This window comes from Opisthocomus hoazin, chromosome 4 (genome assembly GCF_030867145.1).
Source record: "Opisthocomus hoazin isolate bOpiHoa1 chromosome 4, bOpiHoa1.hap1, whole genome shotgun sequence".
Classification (NCBI taxonomy): domain Eukaryota; kingdom Metazoa; phylum Chordata; class Aves; order Opisthocomiformes; family Opisthocomidae; genus Opisthocomus; species Opisthocomus hoazin.
This window is the reverse complement of record NC_134417.1, coordinates 38,975,930-38,998,191: the sequence shown is the minus strand read 5'-3', so window position 1 is coordinate 38,998,191 and position 22,262 is coordinate 38,975,930.

Sequence of the window (22,262 nt, the reverse complement as noted above, 5' to 3'; positions counted from 1 at the left end):
ACAGCATAAAAAAGCCCCGACATTCCCTGCCTGGGAGGGTATGGATTATTTAGAGGTATGGAGGTAAGGAATTCCCTTGAGAGCAGGCTCTCTCACACACCTTCCCTTTCATGCACATGACAAACTTTTCTGCGGTCCTTCCCCAGCCAGTCGCAGAACATAAGGTGAGCCGAGCTCTGATGTGATTTCTAAAAGCCTTTGAAGTAACCTTATTTTAGAGAACAAATCCAAGCACCAAGAAAGTTGTGGCGCTTTAAACTCACAGGAATAAAAGCCAGTGGGTTTCTTTACCCAATCACTGCTTTATAAGGTTTGTCTCTTTTCAACCCCATTCATACAGCATAACAAAGCTGCTCATTTCTGCCTGCCTTGTTCTCCTCTTAACTGCCTTTGCTTCCTTGAGGATAGAAATATGTAAAATAACAACTGCTCCAGAAAAATTAGGTGAGAAGTTTCTAATCTCCCCTGTCCTCTAGCACAAGAGTAATGCAGCCTTCTGTCAACTTCAGAGGTGGGAACCCCAAAGCTGGCAGAAGAAAAGCTATTGCATATGTGGTTTTGTTACACAGCGGAACTCTTTGCCATTTACTATTTCCCAGAGTAACATTTCAGTGAGATTTTTAAAAAGCACTGGTTCATGGTACAAGACATACACTAATTATTTAAGAGAGGCAGCTCTGCTTCAGATTAAACCTTCATCTAATCTAATATCCTGTTTCCTACATAACAGCATGAAAAAGAAAAACGTCCAAAGATATCAGAACAAGGTGAGGGAAAAAAAAATTGTTTTACTAATAAAAACGGTGGAAAAAAACCTAAACATCATGTTCCAGGATTTCAGCCAGCCCTGTCAAAGACAGGGATGTGCCTGAATTGGGAAAAGGGGTGGGAAGCATGACAGCGTACTGCAGGGTTTGCACTCTGTCCTCTGCAACACCGGGCTCACCAGTAATCACCAAGCAGAATGGACTGGGTAACGCTAGGCTGTACCGCTGAACTCTGCCTCAAAAAAACCCCTCAGCAGGAGTAAAATTTAAAACCAGTGGCCCCAGCCCCGCAGTCCTACAAGTCCCAGTGTGACCGCAAAGAGAGAGGGAGGGGTAATCACTGCTTTGCCAGAGCTCAGAGGAGATCTCAAAAGCTCCTCTGCATTACAGTAGGAATACGCTCGTTTTAGGACATGTCCTGGCTGTGCTCCCTTTGGGATTGTCTGCATTCTTTCACTTGATAGATATCTGCACAAAGATTTTTAAAATGTATGGAGATTGCACAGGCACAAACGTGTCGGCAGGTTTTTTCTATGCTAGCAATTCCCTCTCCTGTTTTTACCCCTACTTTACTCTTCTCTGCTCCCCTTTGCCTGTAGGGCTCTCAAATGGCAGCAAATTAAGTGAAATGCCATCAATAAAGATGAATGAAATCCCAGTGAAACACATGGCAGAATCTTTCCTTGCAAAAGCAAATATTACTTGCCTAAATTAAAAAGTAGCTGCATGGGTTTGTTTTTCAGATTGTGAACCTATCTTAGCTCCAGCCTATGGTTATATTTTATGGTCCAGACCCAAGGTCAAAGCAGGTTTAATCCCAGTATCAAAATCCTACAGCTTTTGATGTACAAGTAGGAGCGATGGCTGAACTGTCATGAAAGCAGCTCCCCTTACAAAATTTCAGCAATTTCCAAATTAAAAGCAAAACCAACCAACCAAAAAAAAACCCAAACAAAAAACCCCCACTCCTCAATAATCTGGCGGTGGGTCTGACCCAGAGCTGAACCACGGCAGCAGGTTGTGATTTTGCTCTGGAGAGACACAGATCAGTGTGGCGAACAGCTGGCGCCGTGCCACCGCAGAATCTCAAGGGCAGACCTGTCGTGCCTCACTGATACAAATCTAACTACCATACATGGGGCTGCCATGCAGAATCGCGCTCCCAAGCCCTCTCCAACCACACAATCAGACCCGAGCAAGTCGTCTCGCAAAACTCTTGCGCGTTATGCCAAGAGGATGGCCTATTTTCCTGCATAGCCTTCCCCCTTACCCCAGAGGATGCGCAAGAATGAGCTAGGAAAAAGGAAAGGAAAGCCAAATTCACAGGCAAAAGAGCTCTGGGGGAAGGAAAAAAAGAAAGTTTCCTTTTTTTAATGCCTGCAGTGTGCAGTCCTTCTGACTCACAACTGGCTTCGAATTGGCATCACCCGCAAAGGTTGTTACAGGGTCGTAACGAGGTTTTCCTCCCCCTTCTCCCCCAGAACATTGTTTTCTCTTGGCTGTTTTCCTTTGTCACCGGCTCCTTACACTTCTGCATTTATCCTGGTAACTGTGCTACTTGCACTAATTAGTTCTAGGACACTACATATGTAGAACATTCCATACAGAAACAAGCCAGATCTTGCTGTAGCTGAAATTCTGGACTACTTCAGGAAGTTAAAAATAAATAAAGAAACTGGAACAGAAAAGCAACCTTTATGATTTATCATTTTTCTAGGCTATTCAGTGTATCCGCATCCCCAGCCCAGCCTCATGAACACTGTACTTTCTGATATTCTGGGCTTTTTTGTGCATTTCTGTAGAGCATTACTAAACAGGTTGGGGTTTTTTTTTTCTTTTCCTCTTGTTTTTTTTGATTGGACTTGATTAACATTTGAAACAGTATTTTCAAACTGATGACATTTCCTGGTCTAGATGTATACCCACATCTAAAAGGTTATAAATTCTGAAATGTTTGGACATTCTGTTTGCAAATTAAAATTATAATAATCAACTAGACATCCTTGTGTAAATAGAGAATCTAGGTTAAATCAGAGATTGTAACATAAATTTTGTACTCTTGAAAGCAGGAACGTGAGGGATTGGGTCTACTCTTGTTCCATGGGAGCTGAGCAGATACCAGATTGGATCCTAAATCACACGGGAAGCTACACGTAGCCTTATCCATTATGTTATTTATTTACAGCCACACGAGCAGATGCATAATGCTTAGATGCAACTGAAATGACATTTCTGTTGGGCAAACAGCTTGCAAACAAAGAAACTATGATGGGATCTTCCTCAGAATCCAGAGGGAATCCCACATGAATACTTGTGGATATTTGCCCCGCACCAGGAAAAGCACACCTGAAAATGAAAACCATTATCCAGGCACCAAGAACAGCAGAAGTGGGACTCCTCTTAATTTTTTATAATTAAGCAATTGAGATTCCGTCCCCAAATTCCGAGGGAGAATCTATGTCAGTCACGATGAAAAGCCCTTTCCCTCTGGATTTACGAAAAGAGCCGTTCTTGTGCTTGGCATCTTTGTCTTGATAATGGGCATTACTTTAGAGAAGTAAATATATTCCCCACGATAGGTGTAATAACCATTTTGGTTGACTTCACACCCACTAGCAGAAAGAGACACACCTATACCCACTGAGAAGGACTTTTTTGCAGAACCCCATCAAAGTGGTGAAATCATTTGACTGAATGCATATAGTTATATTAATTTTGATGCCAAAAGGGCACAGAATTTAGGAGTGTGATAGACAGTCAGTGAATAGTCAGTTCACAGGTGTTTAGCTACACAGACCTTCAGCCCATGCTTTCAAACTAGTCATAAGGATCATGTTCCCCCCATTCCTAAATTTCACATATTCTTACTAATTCTAAACACTCCGGTTTTTCTCTTATTCAATAAAATAACACAAATGGAGCAAAGAGGATAACCTCGTCCCTGTGTCTCATCTGAAGCTCTCTTTTTAGGAGAGGCTAAAGATAACTAAACCCAGAAACTAGAATGGCAAATGACGCAACCATGGAAACACAGCCCCAACATAACGAGTGGCACAGGATGTGAAGAAGAGCCACCAGAAGTGTGAACAGGGATGACCTAGCAGGTAGACTAATTCAGTGCAGAATGCACTGTGGCACCCAGTGGGAACACTGGTAAGGAAGTACTTGGCTTCTGCAGGGGAAAAAAGTGATTTTGTGGTCACAACAAATTGAGAGAATTCCATCCTCAGGGACAGGTATGTTAAAGGTGAGCTGGGATGCTCTGCCTGGACAGCAAGTGTGTCCCGGCTCCAACTCTGTTTATCCCTATTTTGAACGATGCAGTTGCTTTGCACAGCAGGTCATCTACCCCATAACAGTTACTTCAGCCTGCATGCTGGATTAACAGGCACTTCACAACAGCTGAGCCTGCAAAAGATGCCCTAGAGGAGATATGTTGCTGTACAATACATTCACTTCTTACTCAATCACGGGTTCCCCGTACCCTCAGGTACTCACACAGATGTCAGCACGTTCTGTAAGATGGTGACTCCGCCATGAGTAATGGCCCCTACCACAGGCACAGCCTTATGGAAAAGCTCTTCAGTGGTTCATTTAAGCTGTGCCTAGTGGCCTCCATGAGAGACTAACAGTACAAGCTGCCCGAGCGCGATATCTCACTGCTACTGTGGTCATATTCCTTATACTCTTTTTCCTATCTGGGTGTTTGGATGTGCCATCCCTTCAAATTCAGCACTCTACTGGGTAAAAATGACACTAGCAGCATCGTTATTAACGTATTAAATATGTTAATGATGCACCAAGTCATAAAAGAAGATATTTTATACGGGACCACACACATTTCTAGCAATCTCAGACTGCAAGCATACGCTCACCATCATCCTTTGCCTTCTTACAGACATCAGTGAGATGGCTGGGAAGCAACTGCTCCTCCAAAAAGCGTAAGTTATTGGCAAGAAAGAAACTGCACACAAGGAGGGATAACCCCCGTGCTCATATATTCTAGATCATTGTTATACCTACCCCTTCTTTGCTGCAGGCCAGTGTGTGCGAATGTAGCAGCAGAAAATACAGCTTCTTTGGTTAGTTTACGTATTTCACCTCTGATTTACTCCAGCTCCTGCATCATGTATAGGTAATCTGGTATCCAGGTCACTCAATTGCTATGTGACATTTTACTTTGAAATATCCAGAGAATTATTAAATAAACTCAGTCTCAAATTATAATCTGGCATTAATTTTTTTTAAAGAAAAAAATCCTTAGATTTGTTCCTAAATGTATTTAAATCTTACCAGTGAACATGATGCTGGTTATTAAAAAGTAATTCTGGAGAAATTAGCTCGCAGCTACAAAATTAATATAATTCATATATTACTTGCAGCCACAAATCAAAATGCTGTTAACGCTGCTGCATGCAACTTAATATGCACAGTAAGTTTCCATATGGCTTCAATTTTAGGTTCCCTGGTCACTACAGAGGCTTATTTGCAGAACGCTCTGTAGGCATGTGAGGTCAGCTTGTGCTTACCGGCAGAAAAGCTGTTCTAAATGGTTCCTACATAGGCACAACAGTCCAAACAGGTCCAAAACAACTAAGACCATTTGGGACTATCATATCCGATATCAAACTGAGGAATATCTACATGCATTCACAGACCCACAGGTGTAACCAGTGTTTATAAAAAAGGCATCCACAATCAGACTGCTATTACCTGTTCAGCATCCTGACCAGAAGGGCACATTTTTTAAAAGCACTGAGCATCTAGTACCTCTTCTGGAGCCAGCAGGACCAAAAGATAACAACAAGATGATACATCAGCATTAATTATAAAGTTTAAAAACAAACAAAGAGCCTAAATTTTGACAGTGACATATAGGTTGGCTGTTAGTGAAGTACCACAGAGTTTTTTGCATAATATACCCAGAGTTGTGCATACACTGTGATTAGTTTGAACACATCAACTAGATGAAGGCAGTATGCTGCACATACATTTCATTTTCCATAGGATTGTTGCAGTACCTTGTCATATCTGAATGAGAGACAGTGTTTGTTCAAAGTTGTCTCTCTCTTACTTTCTTCTAGCACTAAGACCACACTGCACTCCAGCAGCAACAGGCTCATCGTTGCCTAACAAAGCCAACTGAAGAGCAGTTACAGTGGATTTATGCCCCTAGATTCAAGTCTGATTGACCTTTTGCCTGACTGAGAGCAAGAGCGATAAACTGAGCCCTTTCCAAATAAGAGCAGGCCATGAATGCCAGCATCCCGTCCCACAGCTCCAGTCACGAGGCTGCAAGCCCACACAGGTCACAGCAACACTCATTCTGTCCCTCTTCCTCCTCCTCCAAAAAACCCACCCAACGAATTCTTTCTCATAACCAAAGCAAGATGTTTCAAGTTGGAAGTTTTCTGAACAGCTTTCCTAAAAAAATTGCTGTGTTTCTTCTCTGCTGCTTCAAACAGGCAGCTGGCATCAGCTGTGGCATGGCGGTCAGCCCCAGGTCAACAGCAAATAAGGCCAAAATCATAGGCACAGAATTACCTTTTTTTCATTGACAGCACTTGTGATTGAAACCTTGCCACTTGTTTGAGAAGTCAGCAGCTCTTTTGATTCAGCACTGTTCAGCTGTGCCTGGGTTCCACTTATAACTGGGAAACCACATCAAGCACAGCCCCAGTCATATCCAAACTCAGAATAAAAGGGCATGAGTCTGGGGCAAAAAACAGCCTTTCACATCCTGAGACCACAGTACATCAAGTAACAGCCTGAAAGCCCCTAGCAAAGGCATGAACACCACCCAGAACTATGAGGTCAGGCTTATCACATCTCCACTGAGCTAGTCAAAAAGAATGAGAAGACAGCCTGTCTTGGTGACTGTTATTTATCAGGGACACCTTTGAGGCTCATTAGTTGTTGGTTGTTCAGCGGTTGAAGTCAGCACAGCCCCTCACCCAGAAAACTTCTTCGCCAGGTCTCTCCTGGGAAGCAAAGGCATCAGCACACCACTACAGCCTGGCTAACCACAGATGGGAAAAACCATTAAAGCACTAACGATGCTGAAGCCCTGATTCTGAAGAGGTTCTGTGAAACAAGTCTCTGATCCAACCTCTGATAGGATTTCAGGTGATTTTGACTAATTTCTAACCAATACTTCCGGGACTACCCCAGGCGAAATTACTGTGAAAGAAGGGAGACAGATGGAGGGAAGAACAATAGAAGCAGGCAGCCTATTGTAACTTGTCCCACTCTTCGCAACACTCCTGACATCAATAAGTTCTGTCCACCAGAAGGGCATCGTGATGGAAAATGGACCCACAGAAATATTTCACTGCATTTACACAACGATTTCCTGAGATGGGAGGGAGTGGGGAAGCTGCGTTCTTTATTTTAGTACTGTCAACTGTTAGTACACAGAGTCTCTCTCTGGTGTGTTATGTTCTCATGAGCTGACAGACCTGTTGGGAATATAATGAGGTCTGTGCATGCACCTCCTGGTGTGATGTTTAAAAACTCCATTTCTAACAACTTCTTTCTCAGATGCTCTCCCGATTTTCTTGAGGCGTAAGGACCAGTTGACTATGCAAATGAAAGAAGAGAATGTAGGAAATGAGTTAGACACAAAGGGAGTTGCTGGCAAGTGCCATTGCTTCCTCGGGGCATAATAGTAAGAGACAGCTGCTACTGCCAGCCCAGAAGCGGTAGCTGAGGGGGTTAGCACAGCTCTGTTGAAAATCTTTAGTCTGATGAATAACTAGGGAGAGGCTGCCTGCGCTTACGAGGCAGGACCCCTAGACCAAGATCTTTGATTCTTGCTCTGCCGTAAATGCATTCAGCAGCGATATCAGATGATTTTTGTAGCAGTTTGCAAGTTTATTGTATGAAAGTCCCTTGTAACAGGAGGGGCAAGGCAGGAAGTTGACTGAGAGTATGTCAGAAGCATTGTCCTTTGCAACTTCGAAAGCTGCTACTGTAAGAACACGATGACCGTTTTTGCAGCAAGACATTAATTTTCTGGATCAAATATCTTGAAATATGCACCATCTCCATGACTGTAGAGTAAATCATTCCATAAATATTTAATCACTGTACATGATACTATGATTTTATTTTTAATTTTCATTATGGAGCGCTCCCTCAAGTAATTATCATAGCCATGGTAACTCTGATAAATGTATTTTGTCTTTCTGCCCAATAAATAGTAGCAGAGTACTGTAACTGATGTGCATACATAAATATTTTAGGACTTTGTGCTTCTTGAATTGTTTGGAAATACTTATGGTAACCAGTAAATACTGATACTTTTCTTTTGCCTCCAAAAGAATCTGTCACTTGCACTGGCATGATGCTTAGAATACCACTTTATGGAAAAAATAACACAAATGTTTATTGGTAGTATTAAAGGAAATGCTTGGTGGTTTTTCAGCTCTGAGCAGAATAGCTGTCTGGAGTGCCACATGTTATGATCACCACACAAAGACAGAATAAAAATCCTTCCACTAGGGAACACCTTCATTTCAAACAGGGGAGAAAATAAACCTCTCAATTTAAATGATTAAAAAGCACATCGTATTTAAAAAAAAATAGACACTTGTGCACTTTTCCTGGGAGGATAGGGGCACCTGATACTTTCGAAAACACCCAAAGAGAGTCAGTAGTAAGCAAAAAGCACGTTTCCCGATTCTTCTGCTCTTCCCAGGAATTGTGATAAATCTCAGCCAAGGTTGTGCATGTTCACCAACGGAAGGCTAGGTTCCTATGGCAAGATTCTGCCCTCATTTATACCAGCAACAACCATTTAAACACATTGCATTTACTCGGGTATTAGTGAGGACAAGCATGAAAACTTTGCACTAAACTCAGCCAAAGTGCAACATACTCCACACTTCTACCCAGCAACAAATAACATCCTGCTCTTATTCCCCCACCCCCAAGCACTTCACAGCTGTGAGCTGGTGCCATTACTACTGCTATATGCATGAGAAAACCAAGATGAATTCATTGCCCAAAGAAGTCACAAAGTAAGCAGAAGCCTGGGGAACTACCTCCTGAACTGAACCCAGATTCCTTAAATCAGATTTCAGACGTACGGAGCTACCTTGGCCTAATGGCTGCCATGCATCAGCTGAGCCCCAGTGAAAATAGTTTAAATTAGCCTGTGCTACCCTACATTTGCAACAGCTCAGCTGCTACACAGGAACTCATTAAGCTATGGTAACTTGCTCAAGTGTCTGAGACCTCAATGTGATGCTTTACCCAGTGGCCCACATAACTGCCCAAATCGTGCTCTCCGCCTCCATTCCAATACACATCCTGAGCCCCTCTTTCACAAAGTAAGGACGTGCCCAGGAAATTAAGCTCAGTACAATTTTCCAGTGAGATGCTTCAGAAGATTTGTTCAGATAAGGAGAGAGCCCTCAAGGACGCCGTTATTTTTTCTCTTCCTGACTTAGATCTGGACAGAGCTCTCTGCAATTAAAGTAATTTCTGTGGACAGTACTAGGATTATCTTCATGTCCTGTCTTTATCTTCTGTTTCATGTACAATGTTTGCTTCTTCAGCCCACCAACAAGGATTACACTATTCATCCCTTTTACTTTAACTGTTGTAATCTCTTCTACTCATGATCTCCTCAAGACCTACTTCTCCAGAACACTTCAAGCAGCTGCTTTTTCCTAGAGGAGAAAAGAAAAAAAAAAAAATTTTTTAAATCGGCTATATAATCCTATTTTCGTTAAACTCTGCTGACTCCTCCTTCATTTAAAAATCAAATTCCAAACAGTTTCTGTCCTTCTCTCTTCCTCTCTAAACCATCTGTTCATCTATTGTCTACCAGAAATGTAGTGCAGGAAACTCCAGATCGGCTAGTGCCATGTGAAATGTTCATCCTGATCCTTGACCCATATCCCCCTTATTGGAAAGGGGGCTCGAATTCATTTTTGCTTGCTTCCTTAATCTCTCTTTTGGGGTATAATAAATGTATCATTTAACTCTGTTGAACATTTTAGAATTCAGATCACAAAAATTTTATGCAAAATTAAGTTATACTTTATTGTCTTGCACAGATTTCTTGTTATTTTGCAACCTGTAATATCTACCAAGAGAAATATCTGTGAAGATTAATAAATTATATTAAATGCAGAGCAAAAGCAAACATCCCTGTATTCCTGACCCAATGTAGCTCAGTATCTCAAGTTTTCCAAGTGATTAATTTAAACCTTAGTGCAACTGTTATCTCACTATTGTGTCTACAGGTAAAAAATATTGGATTGAGCCAAGAAATTTTGGGCATCCATAAAATTGTCATGATAAGATTTGCAATTTTGCACTAAAGAGCGAGTCAAGATCTAGAACCACAAAGTCAGATTTTGGAGGGGGTAAATGCAGGGAAAGCAGTTACCCTCTGATGCCACAAACTTACCAAAGCAGCTCAAGAAAAAGCAGGCAAGTCTTCTCCCGTCTGATGATGATATTATCATCGCAATTTCAACAGGTAACTATGATCTCAGCTGTGTGCTGTAGCACAAAAGCACTGATCTCTGCGTGAGCTACCCCTGAACACACTACAATACTTTCCCCAGCTTTGTGACTCCTGAGGTGACAAGCAGCCAAAGCCAGGCTTAACTTCAGAGCACCTCCCAGGGCTGGTGGCTGGGCTGTGCTGGCACAAGGTCTGCTCAAAAATGCACTTCCCTGGCTGAGAGAAGAAGTAGCAAAGGGAGGATTGCTGTAGTTGTTTTCACCTGGTTGGGCTGAGAACTTGCTGCTTGCTCAGCCCAGCCCCACCAGCTGTGAAATAACAGGACCCTAAAGGAGCCATTCTCATTACCATTTTTCTCTTGTTTTCTCAAGTCTCTGAGGGGATGTTTCCTATTACTTCTATCTTTGAGGCGGTCATGGACTTCAGGGTCAGCCTGTCCATTAGGGCATCATGCAGTCTGTCCGCTATCCTACAGGACAGCCAGGAGGCAGCTGTCAACAGTCTCCAACCGCACAGCAATGGTCAGGGAGCTGGCCTCAAGCTTGCTTGATATAGACTCCAAATGGCCTTCCCTGGTGGCAATTTGTTCAGATCATTGGCAAGTTTTAAAGCTGTGTATTCACAGCAAAACCTCTGGGAAAAGACAATGAAAATTTTGTTCTTTGGCATCTACATGAGGGAACCCGGACTTTAGCTCAATCAGTGGCTACCAGAGCGATGGAGGAAATGAGATGCGAATCCCTTTCAGTGAGGGGGAAAGGGTATCTGTCCCCAAGTGCCTGGGTCTAGATTCTGTGCCAGGAGCAGGAAAGCAAACAAATAAAACGAAACATGTTTTATAATAAAAAATGGGAAATGGGGGAATGTTCCCCGAAACTAAGAAGAATCGAATAGCTCAGCACACTAGAAAATTGCTGGACACAAAACCAAATGCATTCTATTGCACTTTCCCAGAGCTAGGAAAAAAGTAACTAGTTCATAAATTTCATCAGGAGCTTGGGGATTTTTGATGTAATGAGTTTTACAGTTTCAGAGGAGACTGCTTTGCTAATAATTATGTAACAGTAATTAAATCTGAAAAAGGCTGTACTCTAACTATGTTGATTTATTGCAGCTCCAACAAAGTACTCCTAGAGTGTGCTTTGGAGCGTGCACCTCCTCCCTCCAGTTTTCTTTAAATTCTCACAGAGCACTGGGTCACAGATGGTCTGAGATGCGATATTTTCCCTATTAAATTCCTAATAATCTTTTTCCAAGGCTGAGTCATGGAAGCATGGGGATTTCTTATTTTAATTAGAAGGTTTAAGGAGCTAACTCTGTTTGAAATTTCCTCCTAGGAGAAATGGGTGCAGGTGATCCCATTCAGAAGAATGACACAATATCAAGGCCAACATCTCATTTCCATATTAGATTACAGCTAGTTTGGCATAACTCCTGTTCTGGATGCTGATGATGTGCTGCCTGAGCAGGAGGCACGAACTTTTACCATTTGAAAACAGGATTATTTTAGGATTATGTCTGAAGACATTTTAGGCTCTAGCTGGATTTTTCCTACCCTACCACAACGCTCCACCACCCTGTGTAGAAACCATTTAGAAATGTGAATTATTTATTAGTCTGATTGAAGCAAGAAGTCTATATCTTTTGGAAAGCAGTACTGTTAAGGATGCTTATGAAAAGAAATTTTACCATATTGTCCAAAGGGCTGATCCTCATGGTATTTAAGATATTAGTGTTTCAGATGGATTTTCTCTGAAAATATTATAAGCTAGATAAACAGAGCATTCACCCAGCAAAAGGTTTTATGTACAGCTTTAGAATTTACAGTAGGCAAAGAGCAACATCCCACCCCTGCCATCCAAAGGAGGTTATTCTTAGGCACTCATAGCTGAGTTTGATCGTTTGTAAGAATGCCTGTTGTTTAAGAGTTAGTCTGGTGTACTATTCACATGTCCCTTGATAGTCTATTGTGAAAAAAACCCTGCTTCTTAGAAGACAGCTGTTGAAGTTTTGTCAGCCTACGCTGTAGAGCCAGTTCCTGTGCTTTAGGAAAATAACGAGCATCTCATATTCTTCCAGCATGGCATGCAGTTGTCAAGAAGTCAGATGAGACATTATTTGCTTTTTATAACACTAGGTAGCTTCTCAGTTTTCGAAAGACAGAAGTGACTGTATTTTGGGAAAATAAAAAATTTCACCCACTCTAGGCTGCACTACTTAAACATGCTAAAAATAAGATTTTATTGGAAGTAGTACTGCAGCATATAGACTTGGCTCTGAATAGAAGAAATAACCTTTTCCACATTAAATCCTGCCAGTTGTGCCATCTCCCTGAATAGGTTTTGATGAGCCTGAAGTTCTAACTTTGTTACGCATTTTAAAAATACTCTGCGTGTAATTGTTCAAAAGCTTTAGTTGTCATAAATTGTTTAAAAGGTTTAATTTCTATATATAATCCATCCATTTGTACATGCAATTTTTATGCCCTTTGTTGCTGAAATGCTCCAAATATTTGGGATTTAATTTCATGGGAGGTATTTCTCTTATGCATTACAGAAACAAAAGAAACTTTAGACTATTTTCCAAAGATCGAATCCATCCTTACTCACATCACAGACTGCAAATGCCGAAAAATTGTTACTCCCACAAAAGTGCTATGCCACTTGAGAAAGAGGAAGAAGCCAAACTAGTAATGAGCAAGAAAAACCAGCCCTTGTGAGAAAGCAGAATTTAACCCAGCCCTAGACTGCACATAATATTTTGTACATGAAACACCAACATGTGAAGTGCAAACCCAGACACTCTTCTGAATGCCCATGGGCCTGGCCGATGCTGTGGGAATTGGCTGGATTTGGCCACTGGCTTCACAGCACCTGCAGCTGCCTTGCCAAGGTACCCACGTGGAAGCAGGCTGGCTTCTACCTGTGGTGTATGGTTATAACACCATTTCTTGTAATAACAAGGAACGTATACCCAGTATTACAATGGTGTGGAAAATCCAGTCATGTTAATTTCCTCAAAACTGATGTAGGGAAAAGCAAGTATTACTTTTCAGTGCCCGTTCACGTAACAGCTGAGATGCAAAATGAACTCCTCAGTGAAGGGTCAGCAGAAAGCTTGGGCAATGACATCTTTTTCTGCAGCAATCAGCCTTACAGCTCTCCTCTCCCCCTTGCAGGCCCAAAATACGAAAACACAAGGAAAGGTAGATTCAAAATACTCTGTAGTGCAATGAGTTAAAGTGGAAGATGAAATCAGGTTCTGTAATGAGTTAAAGGGAAAATGTCTCTGAGTTCTGATTAATGACCAGGGACACCTAGAGCTGCTTTGCCTGTCTCAGCAGTACATGACTGGTGCAGCAGGGTAATGTCTAATAACTAATCTTTGACACTAGAATTAAGTCATTTTGCAAGAAAGCAGGTCATTAGAAGCTAAATTGAATTATAAGTAATACTATCTCTATGGAGGATTGTAAATTAATTGGTTTTTAACAATAACATTTCTGTATTTTATTAAAGCAGTGTAAGAATTCAGCGAAGAAAAGAACGTAGCAGATAAACAGGGCAGGTGTTGATGATGCAAATGAAATAGATGACAGATGGTTAGTAGCACGATCACTCACTGTGTGTGTATAATGGATAGAGGTAATCAAATTCCTTTGTGAATTGGTGACTTTCTTTACATCAAGAACTTTAACTGTGCCGTGCTTATACATCTTCTCCTTCAAAATTAACTCCAGTCCTTGTCATTATCTGGAGGTACAGGACACTTGTATTTGCATACCGTCACAAACAAAAGCCAGACGTGCAAATAAAACCCCACCTGGGCAACCAGCTATGTTTGCAAAGTGTTCACAGGGCAGCGAAGCAGCCTCTGCCATCAAAGAGCAGCCCACCCCCCAGAGAAGGCCAGGTGACCCCCAGTGTAAAGGCTTTTCTTCAGCCCTGTGGATGAATTTCTGCGCTGAATATGGCTCCACGACATGGGTGCTACCCCCAAACAAACCCCAGTTCAAGGTTCTGTCTCAGTGGGAAGAGGCAAGTTAACACTGCAGCAGAATAAGACGACTGTCGCTTGCTGATGGGTGCTAAGCTCGGCTCAGTCCATGATCTGTATACCGATTTTTGAGGGACATTTATTTCATGGCACCACGCAGATACATCTGATGATTTAACATAGACTGCAAGAGAAAATCACCAGGCTCTAGATGTAGAGATAAGGCAGCATTACATATCCACCACACACACATGCAAACACACCCAGGGAAAAAGCAGAGAATGCTTGAGCCAGCACTTGCTTTACAGAAAGCTGTCCTCTTTCCGAGCCAAAAAAATGAGCAAAAATAATTGACCGAGGGCTGCAGACACTGTACTGGGAGCCAATCTATTAGCAGAGCAGTTTCCAGGATGACTACAGAATGGGTTGTTGTTGAGGTAGGTAGGAAATATTATCTACACATGGCACTTTCTTAGCATGCTGCATTTCACCTAAACAAATCCATGCCTTTGCCATGGAAGTACTCTGCACACAGCAACGTTGGGAGAACCCCTGCAAGATATTTCTGTGGTCGCTGGTGAGGCCAGGTTGACTTCGCCTCAGTCCTTGCTGTCACAATTACAAGTCTAACATCACTGCACCAAGGCAGCCTCAAGCTCTTCAGCGGAGTGGTGTTGTCAGGATGGCATAAAAGGGCAACGGTCCCGATTTTGTGGTCTAGCAAAATATTCCTGTCAGAATCTGTTGTGCTGAAGCACCTGCATTTCCCACCCGTTCCTCACCCTCCAGGAACAGAGTGAATGCCTGCAGGGGGAGAGAAGGGTGGCCGGATCCTACTGCTTCAAGACCACCACAGAAAACTTGTACTGGCTAATTCTACTAAACAGCCAAAACCTCTCCTAAACCCTAAAATTGCTCAGCAGGCGGCTTCATTTGCTTGAAGGCTAGAGTAGTTTCAGGGCCACAATGTCAGCTGCTTGTGCCCTCTTCTGTCACCAGAAGCCTAAGCCTGGATAAACACAGGTCACTCACAATGCTTATGGAGAGCATCGCAATGTGATGATTTTTGTCCACACGCTAAAATATTTTGGTGACGGGTGTCCTGCTGCGCACACATAGCTGTGCAGAGCATTGGAAATCTGGACAATATATTTGATGATTTGCTTCAAGTGTGCTATATCCGTTACGTTTTAGTGAGGCATGTAACTTTCATATCCTGAATATTTGTTCTTCAAATCTTGAGTGTGGAAAATAAAAAATTAAATCGGCTAACAAGTATCACAGAGAGGATTTTTTTTTTTCTATTCTACCTCTCTGTAGCAGGAATGTAGTACTCAGTTTCTCTGACCAGCAGTACCCTACATGAAGTCAAGGAAAATAACCCATGCAACTGCATTTTATTATGAGTCAACATGGAAAAGTGAGGCAGCCACCTTTCAATAGAAAAAAAACCACACTTTCTTTGGCTGTTAAGAAAGCCACTGCAGCAGCATCAATAAAAAAAAAGAAACACGGTGCACAGTAAATGCTGTGCTTGAAGCTAAATGTCAGGAGTTCTAGCAAGCTTCTGTGGTGAGAGTACAGATATACATGGATGCTAAAGAAAGTTTACTACAATTTATATTAGGGACTCAAAATACGTCTCTGTTAGATGACAGAGCACATTATTACATATCTTTTGTAAAACATCAAGAACACAGTTCTTGACACTGTTTTGGAAGAGAATCTTTTTCCTCCCAAAATCCCTACATCTACTCCCTATTAAAATGAAATTGTAGCAGGTTGCTGTATCATCAGAACAGGGGACACGCATGCACAGTCCATAGATTACCATATGCAACAAAAGACTGGAACTGCATTCAAGACCCTGTGATGTTTCAGTTTATTATTGCTGTATTTCTGTTTTATGATTCTTTAATATTAAACAATCAATTTTTTTTGTTTATTCATGTCTATACTTCTGACTGACACCTGCAAACAATTTAACAAATTTATTAGGGAATTTTATTATTTTTCCTATGGGAAAACTGCATATTTCACAAAGGAAAGAATATGTGATGGTATTATTATTTATTTTGGGGAAGGCAAAACACAGAACTTTCATGTTGTTAAAGAAACTACGCACACAGCCTTCAATATAACAAGTATTTGGGATAAAGAGAATAATTGTTACTGAATAAAATAAAAAAGCCATTTAGAAAACATTTTATCACTGATTTTAAATTGTATCTGCTTAAGCATCAGATCTTTGCCGTTGCTATTGTTGTTTCTGCTCCTTGCCTGCCCTGAAGAGAAAAAACAGTAGAGAATGAGCTTGGCTATTTCTTCTTAGGAAGCAGCATTGACAACTAATTTCATAGTACGTGGGCAATGTGTTAACCCTAACTTTGTGTGAAATCTAACCTTGAATGAAAAGCTATGGCAGGTGAAAACCTGGCCTGTTGCATTTTCATCCCTGGTGATGGCTAACAGCTAGAGAAGAAGGTATTTGGACTCTCAGATGGCAGGCTGAGCTCACGGAGTGTTTCTGATCAAAAAGTATTTTAGTATAACGTACACAATACAGAAAGTAGCAAGGAACAAAACTGCATGCAGGAAACATGCACACACTATTTTTATGACCAAGTTTCTGAGCTGAAGAATACTTTAAAATGACTTGAGGTTAGATCCCGTATATAGGTATTTAACTGCCTTGTGCTTGACCTGTCGCTCGCAGGCAAATATGAAGGTACCAAAATGGATAAACATATATGAAGCAGATAAATATACATGCACATCTAAATGCTGTGTGTGACCAGGGGTTTCTATGTGGCTGTTAAAAAACAAACAGAGGTTGTAAAACAAGATCCCTATTGCAAGACCCAGTCCAGGTGTACACTCCAAGCTAGGGTCCTAGCTCATCAGAAGCCCAGCCAAAGAAGCATTTCACTATTGCATGCGTTAAAATTGCATTTTACCACCACTATTCTGACCAGCTGCTATGTGGTCATTCTACACAGATGAGAGACCTTAGAATCACTTCCCACCAGGGTAAGATTCCTCTCCTGGGGGGACTGCAACTGCCTCCATACTGGTCAGAAGTTCCTTTAGAAGGCCACAAGGTTAGCGCTGCATGATCCATGGTTCACATTTCTGTCTTGGCACCTAAACTCACTGAAATTTGTGAAGAATTACATGCTGAACAGGAATAAGAATTTGAGTACTCATTTATTTTAGCTGTTTTCCCCCTCTCTTCTAGGGTCATTTCGACAAAGAGTTACAGATTCCCAAAAGCTGACAACGAACTGCAGGGGACCTCCATTACGCATTTCATATGTGTTTTAACGATGACAGTACAGTCTCTCAACTCTATTCCCATACTACTTTAAGACCACCACAGAAACCTTGTACTGTTTAACATGTTACATCTCACTCACCACTCTAGGGCAGGTGTTGGGGAAGGGAGAAAATATATCCTACATATTTAAACTCAATTAAGTTAGACTTCAGGCGAGTAACCCCTACCTATCCCTGCGTATGTTGTGATAAGTGGGTCTTTGGAAGAATGGTAGAAATGCCAGGTTAAATTTACCTATTTGGAATGCAAATCTCCTCTGGAATTACTGGTGGTGGAAAGCTGAAATACAGAGGAAAGCTAACGAGAAGGAGAAACATGCTTACAGCGTTTTAATTTCCTAACTGTTCAATATTCCTGCTAACAAAGAGGATCTAGGGAAATAGTATAATTATCAGTTGCTTATTCATCAAAAACCTTCTTCTGTAGAGAGGCGGGAAAAGGAGCAAACACAGAAGAAATAATAGCAAAGATACCTTTAATTTCACTGATATGAGGAATCCAAAATATCAAAAGAATCCCTGTTTCTTCAATAAATTAGAGAGTCTTTCTCTTTAAGCTATTTTGGAAGACCTCTCCAAGAGCTCTCTGGGTTTAAAATAATGGTCTGCATTCAGAGAGTTGGAGCCATTCCTATTCCAGTAACAAACCACAGAGTAGCTTGCATTTACACTATGCAGCAGTGGCAAGGATGAGTATTTCTGCACCACTTCTCTAGTGTGCTCTCTTCAATGACAACTAAGAATCTGTGAGGTGAAAAAGCACTTCATTATCACTTTTCCACCTTGACCCCTGTCATGCCCTTGGGACTGGTCCTTGCACTGAAGCGTTACTATCATATATGATACTGGGCTTAGTCTTCTCATTAGTGGTAGGCAGGAGCTAGTTGTGTTTTGAGATGGGAACAGCAAAAACCCACTTGCATCAAAGGCTTGTTCGGAGAGTTTTTGGCTGCCCATGAACTTCAGACGGAGGAGACTGATGGCATTTGCCTGTGGGAGAGCGCCAGTCACAGAGCAAGGGCTGGACACTGGGAGACAAAATGAGGTGCAGCTCTGTAACCTGCTACAGGCTGATGGAAGGAACTGTACAGAAAGAGTCTTCAAAGCAGAATCTTGGGATGTCCTAAAACAGGTATCAGATTTTTAGAAACAATTAAAAAAAATTATAGGTAGGATTTACTTTTTAAAGCTTTTACTGAGAAGTAAGTGGCTTTTCATTTTAGATTTTTTTCCTACTCAGGAAGCACCTAATTTCTGTTACATTAACCTAATTTTGTGGCTATTACATTATGTATGTTAGATAATGAACTTCCCATGACTGTCTTTAACTGGAATTTTGGAATAGAAACCCAACATTCAACAGCTATTTTGTAAGGATCAAATATAACCTCTTCTACTAGGGTCAAAAGACTCCACAGCTGCCTTAAAAACGCTGAGGGATTTCAGAGAGAAAGCAGCATTTGCTGCCGTCCATGGAGCTTCTCAGGAGTTCACTGGGCAAGGACAGAAAGAAGTGGCTGCCACAGCTTTAGGGGAAAGAAAATCACCCAGAAAAGGGAAGGAGTCCGTCCTTCCTACAGAGAAGAATACAAATCTCTCCCTAGACACGTGAGAGGCTTTAGTGAGAAAACAAAAGTCAAAGATATGGAAAAACTGACGCAAAAGATTTGTCATGAGCTAGACCAAAACCATTTCCAAAAAAAATTGGCAGTCAAAGTAGTCAGCTGAAAAGATTGTGTCTGCCTCTCAGTTACCAAGTGGCACCAAAGGTGAAGTTAGAGCTGCAGAAGCCATAGAAAGAGCTCCTGAGAAAAATCTCTAACAAAAGTTAGCAGTAGACGGCACAATCAGTGATATGACACGCATATGTGATTCATGTTGTCCATAATGCAGTCACTCAAACATCTGATGAAAGGATTTTGAGTTGCTTTCCCAGGGGCTCGGCTGTTGTAGAGGAGGCAACAGAAAGGAGAGCCGGCTTAGCTATTGCCATAAGGAACTGCACGGGCGACGGAACGGAGAAGGTGCTGTGGGAAAGACCCAGACAGCAGCTGGGCAAGAGACACATGATAAACCCGAGTGGCAAAAAAACCATCTGCACTGGAGCACAGTCATAAGCATTTCAGCCTCTGCACTTGCTGATAACGAAGAAGGGGAAGTTGCAGGATACTTGTGCTGTTCAGAAATGACTCAAAGCCAAACAGCTCATTACAGGCTGTATCTGAGTGGCAGCCAGTCAGCGCAGGGAAATGCAAGCCTCTGTGTAACACAGCCACTAGGTCCAACGGTCTCATGGCAGAGCACGACAAGGCACAGTTCCCACAACCTTCTCCTTGTCAAACTTCAAAATCACACTGATTGATCAATCTGGATACAATGCACATCTGCAGTTGATTACAAACAACCCACTGACTCAAGTAGAAACATTCAGTTGCAGTGGCTCATGGACCTCCACAGCCACATGTGGCTTTTGGGAGGCAGCCACAAGAAGGGCTCAATCTACCTCCCTGCCCTGGGGGCTCAGCTCTCACACGCACCTCTGCTTCAGCTTAATCTTAGGGTCTCTTGGTAGAAACAACCGATAAGGTGCCCTCACTGCTCTGGCATCTTGAGGTGCTGCCATGTGTTCTTCCACGGGAGACCCACAATTGGTGGGAGTGGAAGCTTCATGCAGCTGGAGGGCTACCTCGTGTGCTATCCCCATCATCTGCAGATAGTCTCCTGACGTGGACTCACACAACATCGCTCCTTGGAGAAACAGCAATACCCGGGTGGTCAAATAATACCAAACATCTGTTTTTCTGATCTTTATTCTTTCCATATCTCTACACCTCCACTGAGGCCGACATCAGTGTCTAACAGTGCAGACATTGTGCTCTGCAGCCGTCAGCTGAACAAAATGTCAGCAGGTGACGACTCATGCTTCGCTGGTGCTGCTCTATAATTTAACAGCAGTATATACAAATTAGGTCTGCCTCCACTGCCTTTTTTTAAGAGGGGTGAGATTATTTTGATGCTTTTTTCCCAGCAACCTCCTTGCTAGTGGTTAATGGAGAGTAGCAGTGACTGATCAAAATCTTCACTTGAAATGAAGAAATGGCTGGCGCTTTTGATAATTCAGTTGTGGAAGTTACCATGCCAGATATAAAATGGAATAGGCTCGATATGAGCAAATATCTAGCTGTGAGATATTCTAGCAAGAACATCTTGGGGAAAACGAAAACATCAGATTAGGAGAAACACCCAATTTTCCCCGCCTAACTTAGATGAATGCATGACTACTTGGCTTTTTTTTTTTCTCCCTGTCATTAAGCTCACCACTTTTTCTTAGATTAGACTGTATTTCTGACCTTATCACCAACTTCCAACATTTAGTTTTTGTGAGATCAGTACAGAAGCACTCTGTTATATCATTTACATTTTTCAACTTCTCAGTGACCTTCATTATGTCACTTAAAGATAAGAGTCACCTTCCCAGTACCTTTAAACAAAACTCCATTTTGTACCAAGACATTTTTCAACCTAGTAAGAGGAACAGGGAACATGCTGTTATGTTCAATACGTTTTAATAGCATTACTTTTTTTCTGTGTCTCCTCCCAATGCTGGCCAACTACAATCCATGTGACAAGCAAGATGAGAGTTTTACAAAGAAGTGTTTAGTTTCGCTTGGGACTTTGATTCATTGCTTCCTTTTCAAATGCTGAATATGGCATGCCAATGGCCACTGTAAGTCTCCCACGTTTGTATCATATTTACAGTTATAGCTGGGGAAAATGTCTTGTACCATTGCAGGGAGATAGGAAGAAAAGAGGAGGAAAAGAGAATGCCAAGCTAGGGACAAGTGATTTTTCAGAGTCAGTTTCAGTAAAAGTCGATCCCTCATAAATGTCGAGATTGAGGTTTTTTTGCACCTGGTTTCCTCTGGGAGATCAGCTTTTACTGACATTGGCTCCAGTTTTTACATCCACCTACTAACACCTAAACCACCTCTTCTGCTGAAGCACGCCAGTAATTCACCTTGCCAGCCCTGATGGCAAGCAACAAATTTTCCGTACAAATCACAGTACTGTAAGAGAGCAACAAGAACAGCCGAAGAAGCGAGAGTAATTCAGTCTCTGAAATACTTTTGCCAGTGAGCACAAACTTCTGTTGTTAACTGCTTAAACCACTCAAGCACTTGACTTAAAATTACTCACCACACCTTACTCAAGGTTGTTGGATCAGGTAGTTGCTAAGGAAGACGCTGGATTCCTCCGCCACATGCGGTGTGTATGTTAAGTCTCCGCATTTGTCATTATTTACATAAGAGCTGACGTAAATCTGGAAAATATTAATAATTCTACCCTTTTAGGACTGCTCTCCTGATACAGAATACAGCATTTTTTAAGTCTGAAAAAACCCATAAAGCTGAAATAAACTTGTTCCTAAGGACTAAGAAAACCCCCAATGTCTTTGGAAATGCCGCTCCTTCTCTCTTTCAGCTAGTTACCAAAGAAGAGCAGATTTTGAACGATTAGCCCCAATGAGTGAATTGCCTGCTGGGGTTTATAACACTGAAACACATTTCATTTATAAATGAAATGTTTTTTCAGCTTGCTGTCTCTAAGCAATCCCCATGCTCTGCTGTCTTATGAAATATCAAGCTTTAACATGTTGCTGATGTTTTATACATACTGACAGC